The 15,590-nt window shown below is 45.1% G+C and overlaps 1 protein-coding gene across 5 annotated transcripts in view; it reads left to right on the forward strand.

Annotated features, from left to right (window-relative positions):
• Foxn3 (forkhead box N3) overlaps positions 1 to 15,590 on the forward strand; it is a 379,981-nt gene that overhangs the window by 136,666 nt on the left and 227,725 nt on the right. The window contains exon 1 of one of the 5 annotated variants that reach the window (XM_076849761.2): positions 15,217 to 15,244. The exons of the other annotated variants lie outside the window; for them this stretch is intronic. The gene's annotated coding sequence lies outside the window, so the exon portion shown is untranslated. Of the gene's footprint in view, positions 1 to 15,216; positions 15,245 to 15,590 lie in introns of those variants that run through there. 5 annotated transcript variants of the gene reach the window in all.

The raw sequence follows: 15,590 nt of genomic DNA on the forward strand, positions 1-15,590 counted from the left end.
GATCTTCTTGTCTCAGCCTTCCAAGTCACTGGGATTACAGGTATATGCCACAGTGACTGAGCTTTTAAAAGGCACAAAATAGGCTACATGCAGCCTGTAATTCAATGACTCTGGAGGCTGAGGCTGACTCTGGAGGCTGAGGCGGGATCACAAATTCAAGGTCAGCAGCTTAGGAAGATCCCATCTCAAAAAAAAAAAAAAAAAAAAAAACATTGAGGAGGAGGGGCTTGGGATATAGCTCAGTGGTAAAATGCCCTCAGTACCACCCCAGTATTGAAGTAAAACAAAACAAAACAAAAGCTCTTTGTATTTAAACCATATAATACACACATAGAAGCCTCCAAATTTTTTCAAGTAGGTAGTGAGTCAATACAGTCAAAGATAAAAAAGTGAATCTGAAGTGTCAGACAGGCAGGCAGGGGTGATGAAGACTTAACACATGGGACTGTCACCCTCGAGCTACAGGACGTCTACAGAATGAACAGAGACCTGGCAGGATCCCATTCATCCCAACCATTTCACTGGCTGACATCTGCAAGGTGACAAGTTACTGACAGGTAACACGAAGAACTGAAAACATATCAATCCAAAGGCCAGCCCAGGGAGAGCCTGGTTAAATTTTAACATGGTCCCAAAGCTCTGTTTCCAGAATTGTTGACCAAGGGGCAGTATGCTGGTGGCCCAGGGCCCTGGTTTGAGGAATTACATTTCCTGACAATCAGGCAGGATATTTGGAGCATCGTGTTACCAGACCGTCTCTGCCTTGGCTGATGTAACTCCTTACCATCGATGCCACCCCAGGCTGGGCTGATGGCAGAGCACTGCCTAACTTAATCCATGTGGCTGCCATCTACATCCTTGCATCAGTAGCCAAATGGCAGGCAGCTAGGGGAGGAGCCTGGTATCAGTCACTTACACACTCGTGTGAATGTAAGACACTGGTTTGTACCGGATTTGGAGTCTTCAATCCACATTGGCTCTTCTTTCTTCCTCTCCCAATCTTTGCTGATCAGTGTAAGATTTCTGCTTGCAGAATCCTGTACTCTTCACTTGAAAAGAAACCTGGGGATTCATCCAGTGCTTCCCCACAGAGTGCAGATGGGGAAACTGAGACTGTCATTCTTGAAACCAATGGTGGGAGGATGGTCCCTTCCCGCTATGCAATTTTTGGTGTATTTAGGAAGCAAAGGTTAGCCCTGGAGTACTTATCTGGTGCAACTCCTGTTCGTGAGTTTAATAGACAAACCATGGAAAGTTATATCTGCTCAAGACACAGGGAACAAAGTTTTAAGAAGATAGAGAATATTATTTCCTGAGCCGGAAAGAACTTTAGAGAAAAGCTGGATTTCTCCTTTGTGGGCAAATGAAGACACTGATGTCCATAGTGGTTCCAGTCCTAAGACAGGCTTCTGGTGGGTCAGGTCAGGCTCCAGGGGATTATTTAAGTTCAGCAAAGAGAGCTGACCAAACCTGGTGGGAAGAGGAAGCATCCACAGCTGAGTCTATCAGGGAACTGTTGAGGGTGGGAGCAGACTCTGGTGACTGTCCTGGCACAGGGGTCTCTTTGTTGCAGTCCCTTGGCTCTGAAATGCAGGAGTGGGGAGTGTGAGGAGCCACCAGGTGACTCCATGGCCCAGCCTGGGTCCAACATGATTGTCCCCAAAAATTGTCCCCAAAAGGGGAGTGGGTGGGGGACAACGGCTCTGCTCCCATGCAACAAGCAGATCCCCCTATGGAGGTAGCATGTCAGGGCTTAGGAACAAGGGGTACAGCCAGTGTCTGTGTTTACAGGGATGCCCTGTGTCATTCTTCTGCTGTGTCCTTGCTAAACCCCACACTCCCACCCCTGTCCCCATGGTCTACTCCCCGTAAGTCATCTGACCTTTAGGCCAACAGTTAGGCCAACTGGGTTTCTCTAGTGGGCGGGCTTTCTGTCTCTCCCCAAGAGGCTGCCTGAGGGGAGCTCCCCTTAGCCGCTGAGGACGGCAGCAGGCCTGGGCAAGGCTGTGGGACCCGTGGTGAGTCGGTGAGTTGTGTGCATATGGGGCTGGGGATCTGGCAACCTGTCCACCCGCCACTCCAAAGGAGAATTCACAATTCCCTATCAACTGGCCTCCTGCCCCCACAAACGAGGCAACTCCAAATGTCACCTTGGCATTTTCTTCTCAAATAAATTCCATCTTGTTCATATCACAAGAGAAACGAGAAACATGGACATCAGGACTTCTGTATTTGTTTCTCAATCCTCTGGTTGACTTGCTGGTGAAATGTTGAACTGTTTCATTCTTTATATGGATAAATGTGAACACGGGGCTTGAGATTTTTATCTGTCAAGTGCCGGAGAATTGGGGTTTATTTGGAGTCGTGGGAAATAATTTGGACTTAATATGCCTATGAGCATGTCTAAGTATCTATAGGAAAAAGTCAAAAGGTAAAGAATGGCTAATATTAGGGGCTGGGGTTGTGGCTTAATGGTAGAGCGCTTGCCTAGCACGTGTAAGGCACTGGGTTCAAGTCTCAGCACTACTATAAATAAAGAAATAAAATAAAGATCCATCAACATCTAATAAAAATATTTTTAAAAAAGAATGGCTAGTATTAATTGACTTTGAAAAGCAATATAGATTTTTTTCCCCCAAATCACAGAGGGTTCCAGGTGCGATGGCACCCACCTGTAATCCTGGCAATTTGGGAGCCTGAGGCTGGAGAATTGCAAGTTTGAGGCCAGTCTCAGCCTCTTAGTGAGATCCTCCTCAAAATAAAAAATCCAAAGGGCTGGGGATGAGGCTCAGTGTTACAGTGCCCCTGGGTTCCGTACCCAGTACCATTTTCTCAAAGCAATCATGGATGCTTCAAAATGTTAGGAGACATTCTGCTAACATTGTCATCAGAGTCTAAGATACAGGATGATTTGGCTGGAAGACCTGTGTCAAATCCATGGGGCAGGAGCTGGAGTTGTGGCTCAGTGGTAGAACATTCACCTAGTGTGGTTGAGGCCCTGGGTTCGATCCTCAGCACCACATTAAAAATAAATAAATAAAATATATTGCGTACACCTATAAGTAAAAGGTAAATATTAAAAATAAAATTTAAAAAAATCCATGGGGCAGGAAAGCAGAAGTCCTAACAAAGGAGTACATTGAATTTAGACAAGCGCTTTGCCTCATGAAGCACATGAAAGATTTGTATGGGCTAGTTCCTTGTACAGTTCTTGTGAAACCCAAGAGAGAGATGCAGAAATCACCCCCATTTTGAAGATTGAGAAATGAAGACACAGAAGACAACCCTGACACAGTAATTTTAGGTCAGAGGTGGGTTTTAAATCCAGAGTTTGTTCCTTCCGTCCTCCCTTCTTTCTTTTCTTTTCTTTCTTTTTATTTTCAGTTGTTGATAGAACTTTATTTTTATTTACTTGTATGCGGTGCTGAGAATCAAACCCAGGGCCTAGCACATGCTCCACCAGGAGCCACAACCCCAGCCCCCTTTCCTTCTTTCTTAAATAGACATCCTGAAGAAAGAGTGACTCCTTTACTTGGTTTTAACTTATTTTATTTTCTTGGGGATTGAACAGAGGGCCTCATGCATGCCCTCTACCACTGAGCTACATGCCCAGCCTGAATCCAAATGATTTTTCTTTTTCTTTCTTTCTTTCTTTTTTTTTTTTTTTTGCTCTGTCTGATGAGGCTTTGGCGAGGAGCCAGTGATTTCCCTGGGCAGTCAGCTCTGTGCCTTGTGGGAGGAGATGAGGGAGAAGGCCCTGGCTGGGGGTGATATCAAGCTCATCATCGTATCATGAATGTCGGGGTACAGCATGGTGGGGTACCAGACAGGGGCTGTATGGATGCTGTTCCTGCTGCTCTCCAGTGGACCCGGCCATAGATAGAGAGGGCATGAACTCAGAATTTTCTGGATCAGGACCTACACAACTCTGTCTACATTTTCACAAATGACCTTGACTTTCAGGGGGAAAACCATACACTCCCATCCAAGTATTCATTGGGAATTCACACCCTGATTGGGGGTTAGGAAGAATAAATTTCTTTCTAAGAAGCAAATAGGAAAAGTGTGTTTTTAAAGTGAATGTTGTATCTTTAACATGTGTGTGTATAAAAAAAGACATCTAGAAACCACTATGAATGCTTACGTTTAACTGCAGATATTTATAGAGAAGTCAAGCAAAACAGACTTGGTGCCAGAGAGGCAGATTTGGTGTGGGCCATTGTGTACACAGAAAGATTGGTTTTTCTTTGCTGGGCCCCAGGGATCCTGCTAGTCTCCCTGGGCATGGCATGGCCTGAATTTCCCAGCCTTATATACCTGTGGCTGGGGAGGAGTTGATAATTTCCTTGTGGCGCTATTAGGCCACACACTTGCTCCTAAGACTGGCAAAAGTTCAGAAATGCACTATCTGTGCCTGTGGGTATCAGAGTGAACTTCAAGTCTAGCCCTCCATTCTTCATTAAAATACCTACTAAAGATTCCACAGTTTCCCCTTGAATTCACAGGCCCACCTCGATGGAGGAATTCTATGCTTTTTGCTCTCGTAAATCACTGATGGAGGATGTAAATGAGGATTGCCTTTCAGAAGAGCAATTTGGCATCAGCTACCCAAGGCCTTGCAGTATGAATACTCTTTGACCTAGCAATTCCTCTTTTAGGAATTCGTTTTAAGGAATCGAAGAACTGTACAAGATGCAGGTATACAGCTGGGCAGCAGACATTGTTCATAGTAACTGAAAATAACCTAAATATTCAAAAGGAGAGTGGCTAAGAGGTCAAGTGGAACAATTATTCACTCTATAATTAATTGAGTGCTAGACACATAGTAGGTGGGAAGTATATAGTGACCACCAGGCCAATAAGGTCTCGGCCTACCTGGAGCTCGCAATTCTGTTGTGAAAACAGATTTCATACAATATGAAATAGAAAAAAAAAGCAAGAATACAAAGTGTGTTTTCAGTGCAAGCCTATCATGATGTATACATGGAAAACTCCCTGAGTTTGAATTGTTAGAGATACAGAAGCTTTGAGCAGTAGGACATATGCATTGATTCCCTTTGCATTTTTCTGTTTTTAGGTTTTCCACAGTGACAATTATAATTTTTGTAATTTAAAAAAAAGTTATTTATTTATTTTGTGCTGGAAATTTAACCCAGAGGCGCTTTACCACTGAATTACATCACCAGTTCTTCTTTGGTCTTGCTAAGTTACTTAGGACTTTGCTAAGTTGTTGAGTCAGGCCTCCAACTTGGGATCCTTCTGCCTCAGTCATTGGGATTACCGACACATGCCATTGTGTCCAGCTCTTTCTTTGGAAAGAGAAAAAGAATTCATGAAAAATAGGTTCTAGATCCAGCTGTTCCCTAATCTTGCAGCAAAGGCGTCTAATAAGTCAGAGGACCTCCTAGAATTTCTCTGAACAAGGAGGGGAGGCTTTAGGGCCTCTGGCACAGATCTCTGAAATCTGAAACTCTCTGTCCCTCTGAGAGCCTTGGGGACTGCTGCAGAGCCTAGGAGGCAGGAGAACAGCTCAGCTACCAGGCCAAAGTCCCAGTCCCTGGACACTTTTGGTCTCCAGGGCCCTGGTCCTTCAGGAATCTGGTGATATACCCAAAGGCGGAAATGAGTCTCTGTATTAGGTATATGATAACTAAATTAAGGAAGTCCCTCCTGCCTAGCAAATAAAAACCAGTTGTGATTGGTTCTCCTGGACCAACTCAGCCAAGCCTCACTGTACTCCAAAGGAACAAAATGACTGCAGCTTCATGGATCGACCTTACACGGGTGCCAGTCACTGTATGAAAGCATTCTGCAGGCATTTTTTGTGATTAAGGCCCACGACACCCTTCCATGGAAGTGCTCAGCAACTTCACTTTATAGGTGGGGAAGCTGAGCTCGGGTGGGAGAGGCTGGGATTCAAGCCCCACCCAGGCCTTCTGCTTTAAAACAGCATCTTTAACCTCTGCCCTGTGCAGGCATTTTTAGCCACAGCCCACTCCAAGAAGCTAGCTACCCCATGGTCGCAGCAGGGGTGTCTGAAGCTAGGGGACCTGGGAGGGGTGCAGCCACCAGCAAGTGGTAGAACATCTGGCACCTGAGGGATGCAGACATCCAGGATGGGCACAGTCTCATTTCTTGCTTTCTTTTTGGGCCGTAAAAGAGTGGGATTTATTCAAGGGACAAGAAAAAAGACAGAACTTCCTCAGGATGAGACGGGACCCGACAGGGGTTGTCCACAGTCTCATTTCTGCTAAAATCCGATGGAGAGAAAGATGGTCTCACTGCTCTTCTGGGGCATTGTACATTGCAAAACTGGATTTTGATAGAGAAGAAGAGAGAGAGACAACCATCTGCAGGCTCACTATAGTGATCTCCGCTTTGTGACTTGAAATCAAAGGCCAATTTTTACACTGTATGTACCTGTGTCTCCCAGAAGGGTGATAACTTTACACTGATGACTTTTTTTTTCTTGAAATATTTTCCCTTCTGGCTCCAGATTTGCATATTTGCTAGATATTAACAGATAAATAGTAAGACATCTAGAAGTTCTCAGGGATACTCAGATAGGAACATTTAAGTTAAAATGAAGACAAAGATCATTTCTTTTCCCCTGTCAAAAGAATGTTCTGATATGTCACCAACTGTTTCAAGCCCAATTTCTGTTAATTTCACTTTCTTCTGCTTTTTTCCTATGTACTATGACCACATCAATCTTTCTAAAATACCATTTTCATTATGTTATTGCCTGTCTTCCCTAGAATCTTCAATGGCTCCCCAGGTTTGGAAATCAGATTCTTCCATGACTTGGCCCAAACTTTACCTTTCCAACTGTCTTCCCCCTTATTCCCTTGTGTGACCCTTTTTCTCAGATGAATCAGTCTCTTCTATGGTTCTCTGAATTTGCCTTTGAACTTCTTCACCCCAATCATTTGTTTTACTTCTCCTTCCAGTAAACAACAAAGCAGAGCTGGATGATGGGGCACACCTGAAATCCCCGCCACTCTGGGAGGCTAAGGCAGGAGATTGCAAGCTCAAGGCCAGGCCAGGCAATGTATGAGAACTGGTCTCAAAATAAAAGGGTCTGGGGTTCTAGATCAGTAGTGTAGTCCCTGTACTCAGTCCCCAGTAACAACAACAACAAAACTCAAAGCAAATAGACAGAGGAAACCAGTAGAGTATCTGGAGAAGGGGGGTGGCACATGCCTGTAATCCCAGCTACTCAGTAGACAGGACGATCTCAAGTTTGAGGCCAGCCTAGGCAATTTAGCAAGACTCTGTCTCAAAATCAGATGGTTGTAAAAAGGAGTTGGGGCTATAGCTCAGTGGAAGAGCACTTATCTAGCATTTGTAAGGTCCTGGTTTGATTCCCAATACCAAAAAAAATTAAAAATAAAAAAGGAACAAAGTAGCATGTTCTACCACCCACCACTTTTCCTTTTTCTGAAGTGTTATTCATTCTTCTAGACACTATTCATATTTTTCCTTTGTGTGTGTATGTCTGGTGCTGGGAATTGGATCCAGGGCGTCACACATGCCAGGCAAGTGCTCTAGCACTGAGTTGTACTCCAGCCTTCTTTCCCTTTTTAAAATGCTGAAATGTTCCTTGGACAACTTAGTGGGTCTCTGTCTCAAAATAAAACAAAAATGGGCTGGGGATGTGTCTCAGTGGTAGAGCACCTCTGGATTCAGTCCCAAGTACCAAAAAATAAAAATAAAAGAAAGCCATTTTCTCTGCTGAACATGGGGCAGACCCTTCAGGTGGGTACAGGTAATATGTAAATTATGCCCATGGCTGGGAAAGACTGGGTAGATCTGGAAAGTCCTGGGTCTTAAAGAAATACACAGGCAGTGGACAGCCAGTCTCCTGTGAACGTGGGCCTGGTCACAAGAGATACACGTTGGAGAGACAGAAGAGAATTCTGGGCACAGGATCCCCTGGACTCATCAGCCTGGTGCATCTCCACCCTGGAAGGGCCAAGTTGAATTGTCTCCCTGCCCACCCAGAATGTTCCAGAGTTTACGCCTCCAATCTGCAGGCTCTCCTACTTTTCACCTCTGAATCTGGATCCCAAGAAAAACCATTGTTGTGTTGTTACCATGAATTCTCTGGTCCAACAGCACCCTCAGCAAGGAGCGGTCTTTTTGGTGACAGAGCCAGGAGTGAGCTTTCTACCCAGCAATGACACACCGCCTCTTAGGAAGTATTGGCTAGAGATGGCTGGCACCTGTCCTTGAGAAATGAAGTGCTCCAGGTCACCCTGTGACCTTTGCTCAGGAAGGGCATGTTCTCCCGGGGTCCCACACAGCCCCCGGAATTTGAGACTTTTATCATTGAGGTCAGGCGAGTTTATTCCAGTTCTGATGTCATAAGACCATTGTTTGTCCTTCTTTTGGGAGAGCTGCCAAGAATAGAAACATTTTTCAGTAGGCTTTATGGAGTTGTTGAAAATATCAGGAAATTCTAATTAATTCTGGGGAAAGATTTCATGGTTTCATTATAGCTTAAACCATAAAGAAAAAAGGAACCCTTGAATCATCTGGGAAGACAAAATGGTTTTAGGTGGTTAATGTGTTAGGACAGGAACGAGAGACATAAAAAGTGAACAAATAATTCCTTATCAACTTTTTTTTTTTTTTTGCCGCAGTCTGTCTGGGCGCAAAATAACCCAGCCGCCACACAGCCTTGTAGGTTCAAACAGCAACTCTTTATTCCCCAACTCTCACCGGCACTCTCCACACACTTCCTGGGAACACACTCCCTCCACCGGGCTCTGCATGCCAATTCTCCCCAACCCCCAAAGTAGTTGGAGTAGTTGGAGGCAGCAGGATCCGCCCTAATCCCAGCAGGATCCGCCCTAATCCCAGAGCCTTTCAACCATTTCAACCTTTCAACCAAAAAGGGTCACCTTTCAACCATTCCCTCTAGCAAAATGTCAGGCGTCATTCCAACTAAACTGTGGCTCCCAACATTTTTTCAGTGCTGGGGATGGAACCCAGGGCCACACACATGTGGAGCAAGTACTCCACCACTGAGCCCCAGTCCCAGCTCTATTTGTCACCTCTTATTCTATTATAATTCTTTTTATTTTTGATGTCTTAGTAGTAAGCACTTGAATAGCATTTACCTTGTGGCAGGCAACCCTCTGGGTACTTCAATCTGTCAGTGAAGTTAATCCTCTTAGCAACCCTATTTGGTGGAGGTATTACATCCCCATTTTACTGGTGAGAATACTAAGGCACAGACAGAAAGCACAGGTGACTTATTTCCCAGAGTGGACCAAAGGAAATTCTTCTTTCACTCCTGCTCTTGGAAATGATTTCTAATCTTTCGAGGCTGAAGATAGATGCCTGTCTCCTGCTAGGAAGATAGAATTGGGTCTTGTAGGTCTTTGTGGCCAACCACAGCGATGGGTGCAGGGAAGGAGACCCCCTCCTGTGCCCTCTCCTCCTGCAGACCTGTTTCTCAAAGGTGCACCATTTAACAAGGCTTTTTTATGTGTAGTGAGATATTTAACTGCCTTCAAGTGGCTTGAGAGTGGGGATCAGAAAGGGAAGGTGAGGTAGTTTGAAGGTTGTCGAGGGCCAAAGTGCCTCTCCCCAGCTCACTAGATACCACAGTTGCTGGACTGGGACCTCAAGGCCAGGGTTAAGGTTCCTGGGAAGGGTGTGGACTATGCATTATCTTGACCTGCTGCTTCCTTGCATATGTTAATGAGGCCCACCTTGGGAGCTGGGTGCTGTATGCCTTTCTCTTTGCATATCTATATCCCAGATCCAGTACCTGCTGGCCTAAGGCTGCAGAAGGCTGATGGCCTTTCCTTTTTCTTTTCTTTTTGGTAGCTTGGGCCCTAGGCTGGTTTAAGCAGGTGGAGTGAGCCCCTGGCTGTGTTTCAGAGCAACAGGGATTATCTGTGACCCTCATTTACCAGGAATTCAAAGGCAAATGGTTCAGTAGCTCCAAATGCTTCTCTCCAAGTGCTCGGCTCACCACCACCCCAAGAAGGCAAATCACCAACAACCTTTAATTTCATCATTTTTAAACCTGAAATAAGTGATACAAAAAATTGTGGCTCCAGTCCTTGAGGGCAGATAGATCACATGGGGTTCCGGTGGCCAGAGAGGGGGCCATGGAGAGACTGGTTCTGGTGAATGGAGTTGGGGAGGTTCACAGGGCACCAAGCACCATGCAGATGCAGCCTTGTCATTCTAAATGGAGGTATGGAGGGTGGCAAAGGGCCTGCCAGACAGGGGAAGTACAGAGGCCTTTGGGGAGAGATGGCCTAGAGGCTGAATCGGGACTTCGGGAAGGGGCAGAGCTGGGGAGAAAGGGCAAGGCTCTCACACTCAGCTCAAGGCTCAGTTTCTGCCTCCAGACAATGCCCCACGTCTCTCTCCCAAAGAAATCAGCATTCAGCCGGCCCTGAGGCGTGCACTGGGGCACCTGCCCTGCCATTGGCTTGCTGCAAGCTAATCAGCATCACCTGAGCCAAAAATAACACAGAGAGCTTGCCACCCACCTAGAGATGGTGGCAGAAAGGTGACTCCTGTAGAGTTTCACTTGGGCCCCATGTCAGGGATCGAAACCTCAGAATTGCAGTAAAGTGACCTAGGGTCCTTCTGCTCCATGGATTTGAGATTTCCGATTATCCCAAGCTACCAGGAAGGCACTTCTCGGCCAGAGAGGGAGTGGTCCTTTCCCTTCTTGCCTCAGGGAGGATTAGGAACACTCTGGAGTCGACTGCTCCTTTGGCCTGGCTCTCCTCACTTGAAGCCCAGATTCCTCGGCTGTAAAAGACCCATTGGCAGACCTAGAGCAGATGGTCCTGGGAAAGCTTCAAGCCTGGCACCCAGGAGGCACACGCTGGGGTGGGTGTGTAGTGGCACCCCTTTTCTCCACAGAAAAGTCCTAACTGGGCTTCTCCAGAAATCTCCACCATGGCTGATTTTGGGACTGTCAGGAAAAGAGTCTCTGCAAAAGAGATCAATGTAGGTAAACTTCCTATTTTCGTGTCACCCTGTTTTACTTGGCCACTGGTCGAGAAGATACCAGCACTCCAGGTGCTGGACACCCCCTTACTCAATTTCACAAACATCCAGTATAGAAATGTGCAAACAAGGCCTCTGGCCTTGAGCTGGGCTTCACAGAGATGTCTACATTTTTAAGATAAGTTACAAATGGGCTCCATGGTAGCAGCTGGCAGGGGGAGGAAAGAAAGGGGAGAAGAAGCTCTTCCCTTCTCAGGTGTTGTCCTTGAAGGGTTCACTTGCTTAAAAAAGTGAAAGAAAAAGCTGCTTTTATGTGAACTTCTGCAGACTGTGAACTTCTGAGCCCCCCCCCCTACATGCTGGGTATAAAAATCAGAAACTCCCTGAACTCGGGGTTCAGGGGATGGATTGATTACAGCAAAAGCTGTGCCCTCTAAACCTGGCTGCAGCCAAATAAAACTGTTTCCTGCTGTCTTCAGTGCCTTGCCTGCCTGTCCCTACTACAGGTGCAGGCTTTGGTTGGCTTGAAGCCTATTCAATTCAGGGAGATCCTCTTGAAGGAAAGAATGTGAAACTATCCATGCAAAACCAAGCACAGAGCTGGGGGGTGTACAGCTCAGTGGCAGAACACTTTCTAAGAATGTGTGAGGACCTGGGCATGAGCCACACCTCCAGATTATTATTTTTTTAAATCTCTTTCAATCCTTAGTTCCAAAAGAAAAAGGGGGGGGGGGTTGGGGATTTAAGAGCCAGCATTTATTTTAAATGATGAAAGAAAACACAAACAAGTATATGTTTTTTAAAAATTGACAACCCAAATATCACAAAGCCCTAAACATCACAAAATCCAGAAAATAGTGTTCCTAACCAGCTGTTTGACATGTCTACATTACTATTTTTTCCAAAATTTGGGGGTCTTGTTCTCTTTGATCATTTCTTCATGTGACAATGATTTTGGAAGTTGCCATTTTCTATAGAAAGAATAGCAAGATAATTTGTTCATTACTCTAGCATAGATGGTTGGAATCTTTAAATTATTATTATTGATAGTTTAGGGAAAAAATGCTAAACTTCATAACTAATGTCATGGAAAAAAATTTTAAGACTATAACAAATTTGGGAAACTTCTCTCAAGTTTCTTCTGTATATGAGGTATAAGGTTTTATAGCATTTAAGTCTCTTCTTTCTTTCCTTCCTTCCTTCTTTCCTTCCCTCCCCCCTCCCTCCTCCTCCTCCTCCTCCTCCTTCCCCTCCCCCTCCTCCTCCTCCTTCTCCTCCTCTTCCTCCTATTTCTTCTTCTGTGTGTGTATACCTGTGGTACTAGGGATGGAACCCAGGGCCTCCTGTATGCTAGGTAAAGCACTCTGCCACTGAGTTACATCTCCACCCCTTTTCATTTTTATTTTGAGACAGGGTCCTGCTAAGTTGCCCAGGATGGCCTTGAACTTGACCCTCCTGTCTCAACTTCCCTAGTTGCTAGAGTTACAGGTATATACTACCATGCCAGGCTAAAAGAGGGATCTTGAGTCTTAAGCCTCAATATTTTGTATTAAAGTGCCCTGCAAATAAGCAATAAATGTTAATAGACTATATTCTACTATTTGTGTATTGTCAGACATTCCATTTTGTAATTTTGAAGTTATTAAAGAATACATTCTCATGCACACAAAATATAATCTTAGTTACGTTTGTATAACAGTCACTCATTGAGTGTCATTTGCTAATTCACATTGATATTGATTGCTGGGAGCACTCTACAAGATGAAGCAGATAGAACGCTAAGCTCAGTGCCAGTCATTTAGTAACTACTCAATAAATGTAGCTATTATGACTGTCTTCATCTGCAGATGATGATCTTGGACTGGGCACCTTGGGATACAAAGTTGATATATTGTTGTGCTCCCCCCCCCTCCAGGAACAGGTCCAGCTTCCAGTTAAGCTAAGAGCTCAGTGGAAGTCCTGCTTTGCTTTGGGTTCTACGTAGACCTGTCTCTTGCATTAACTTTGGATTTCCTACAGTTAGCCCCTCTTCATGAATTCTGCATTCATCCGTAATTGTTTGTTAGCATGGCCATATTTTACACCTGAAGACATACTTCAAAAGTGCTCAGAGACAACATGTAATGTGGTGATTTCTTTCTGAATCTTTTTACTCTTATCAAATCTAGCCACGAAACTTGTCAAAATCTGGTTTTCTCAGAGGCTAAAGGCAGGAGGATCATACATTTAAGACCAGCCTCAGCAACTTAGTGAGACCCTGTCTCAGAATAAAACATAAAAAGAACTGGGGATGTAACTGAGTGGTGAATCACTCTTGGGTTCAATCTCAGGTACCCCTCCCCACCAAAAAATGGTTTTCGGTATTTTGTAATGTTAATGGTTTCACTATGGTAGAAATTTCCATGGGCAAGAAGTCAAGATATGAGATCCACCACTAGCTCCGTGGGTGTTTGTCTCGGATGCTTAAGACAGAAAAACCAACTCAGATGTCTAGACAAACAGGGAAGGGCCTTGGCTTCCTCCCTGAGCCCCAGCTGGGTCCGCCATTCTTGACTAATCTAGTGCTTCTGGATTTGATGATGGGATTTGATGATGGGATCCATCCCACCCCAGACAGAAGGCCAGGAACTCTGGAATGCCGGCCAGAAGCTGAAGGAGAAGAACCACTGTGCACTATGGCACGTGGCTGTAAGACACTTCACCTCTTTAAGCCTCAGTTGCTTCATTACATTTGGGGCTTGCATGATACCATTAGTAAAGTCCTTCCTAAGGCTAACCATGTGGATTTTATTTTCTTCTTACATTAATTGGTTTTTGTAATGAATAAACAAACCTTTCTGGCTAGTGCTATGAAGCTAAGAATGTAATTAGGAAGTAAATAGCTCTGTTTAGATTAAATGATAAGTCAGGGCAGTCAGCATTAGTGACTTTCTCCCTGCCCATGAGTTGTAGGTTTTGATCAAGAAAATGAGCAATGGAGAAAAGCTCCTGGCAGATAAATCCCACTCTTGGTGTCTCTTTTGCACGGCAAAGGCGACCTGGCTCTCTGGGAAGGTCTGGGCAGAACCTAGGTTCATTACCGTCAGCTCTGGAGTCTTTGCTGCAATGCTGGTGTCACAAGGAAGCCGGGAGAGGCTTAATTTGGAGTCAGAGGAAACTGCTGCTGGCAGGAGCCAGAGTCCCTCTAAACGGCAATGGAATCAGATCCCTGTGGATAGCTGAGGGTGTGGACAGATGAGAATGAAACCACAGACTTCAGCTTTCTACTCTATTTGGCTAATCTTAAGAGGAGATTCCAGTCATGGCCCTAGGAAAGCTTTCAGGGAAGCCAATTGGAGGTGTTTTGAGAAGGAATGAACTCCGGTGGTGCCCAAGCCCGCCTGGGAGTTCCATGCACCTGAAGATGTCGCGGGTGTGCGGGATGCCACCGAGGGAAGGGAGCATATTTCTTTCAACCTCTAGTAGGTGGGACTGAGCACAGGCTTCAGAGCACCGTTGGGGCATTGGGAACCTTGGTGGGACAGTCTCACCCTCCTGCCTAAGATGTATAGAGAAAAGTTAGCCTGATGAGTCGCGTGCTCCATGTGTTTTCATCATAGCTGGCTGTTTTATGAATGTGTTTTCGGGCTGGGGATGTGGCTCAAGCGGTAGCGCGCTCGCCTGGCATGCGTGCGGCCCGGGTTTGATCCTCAGAACCACATACAAAACGAAGATGTTGTGTCCACCGAAAACTAAAAAATAAATATTAAAATTCTCTCTCTCTCTCTCTCTCTCTCTCTCTCTCCTCTCTCTCTGTCTTAAAAAAAAAAAAACAACCCTCTAAAAAAAAAGGAATTATTAAAAAAAAAAAAAGAATGTATTTTCAGAACTGTTAACAGGTTGACCTGAGGCATGATCTAATTCTCTTGTCATTTAGCTTCTGGAAAATATCTATGGTATGGTGGTCATTGGTTTCTCAATCGACCACCTAACGCGTGCAAAGAACAAGAGAAGTAGTTTGAAAATGTTGTCTCGTCACACATTGGGGTTCTGGAAGCATTAGCTTGAAAACATCAGATCTATGTTTCTGTGGTCACAGGCCATTGAAAGAAGGCTTATTTGGTAGAGTGTGGTGGGAGTAGTTCAGGACTGGAGAGAGTGGATTGCTGAGTGAGGTGCCAGATGGGTCCTGTTCTAGCTGTATGTTCTTTCTCCAGGTCCAGATGGGAGTGAGGATAGAGTTGGATTTCAGGCCTGACCTCTTGAGTTGTTGACAATCGTGAGTTTCTTTCAAAATCTTTGTGTGTGTGTGTGTGTGTGTGTGTGTGTGTGTGTACGCGCACGCACATGTGCATGTGGTGCTGGGGATCAAGCCCAGGGCCTCATACAAGTTAGGCAAGCACTCTATTTTTGAGTTATGTTCCAGCCTCCAAATCTTTATCTTTTAATATTCAAAGAAAAGCACAGTGCTGGTATGTAACCATTGCCCTGGACACTTTGGTATTTTGTAGGCATGTTTGTCCATTTACTGAATGTGTGCAGGAATTAACTGAGGGGAGAGAGAAAGTATCTAGGTTTAGTAGCCAACTAGAAAATGCCACGCAAAACCAAATCTAACACACACA

Source organism: Callospermophilus lateralis, chromosome 3 (genome assembly GCF_048772815.1).
Source record: "Callospermophilus lateralis isolate mCalLat2 chromosome 3, mCalLat2.hap1, whole genome shotgun sequence".
Taxonomy (NCBI): domain Eukaryota; kingdom Metazoa; phylum Chordata; class Mammalia; order Rodentia; family Sciuridae; genus Callospermophilus; species Callospermophilus lateralis.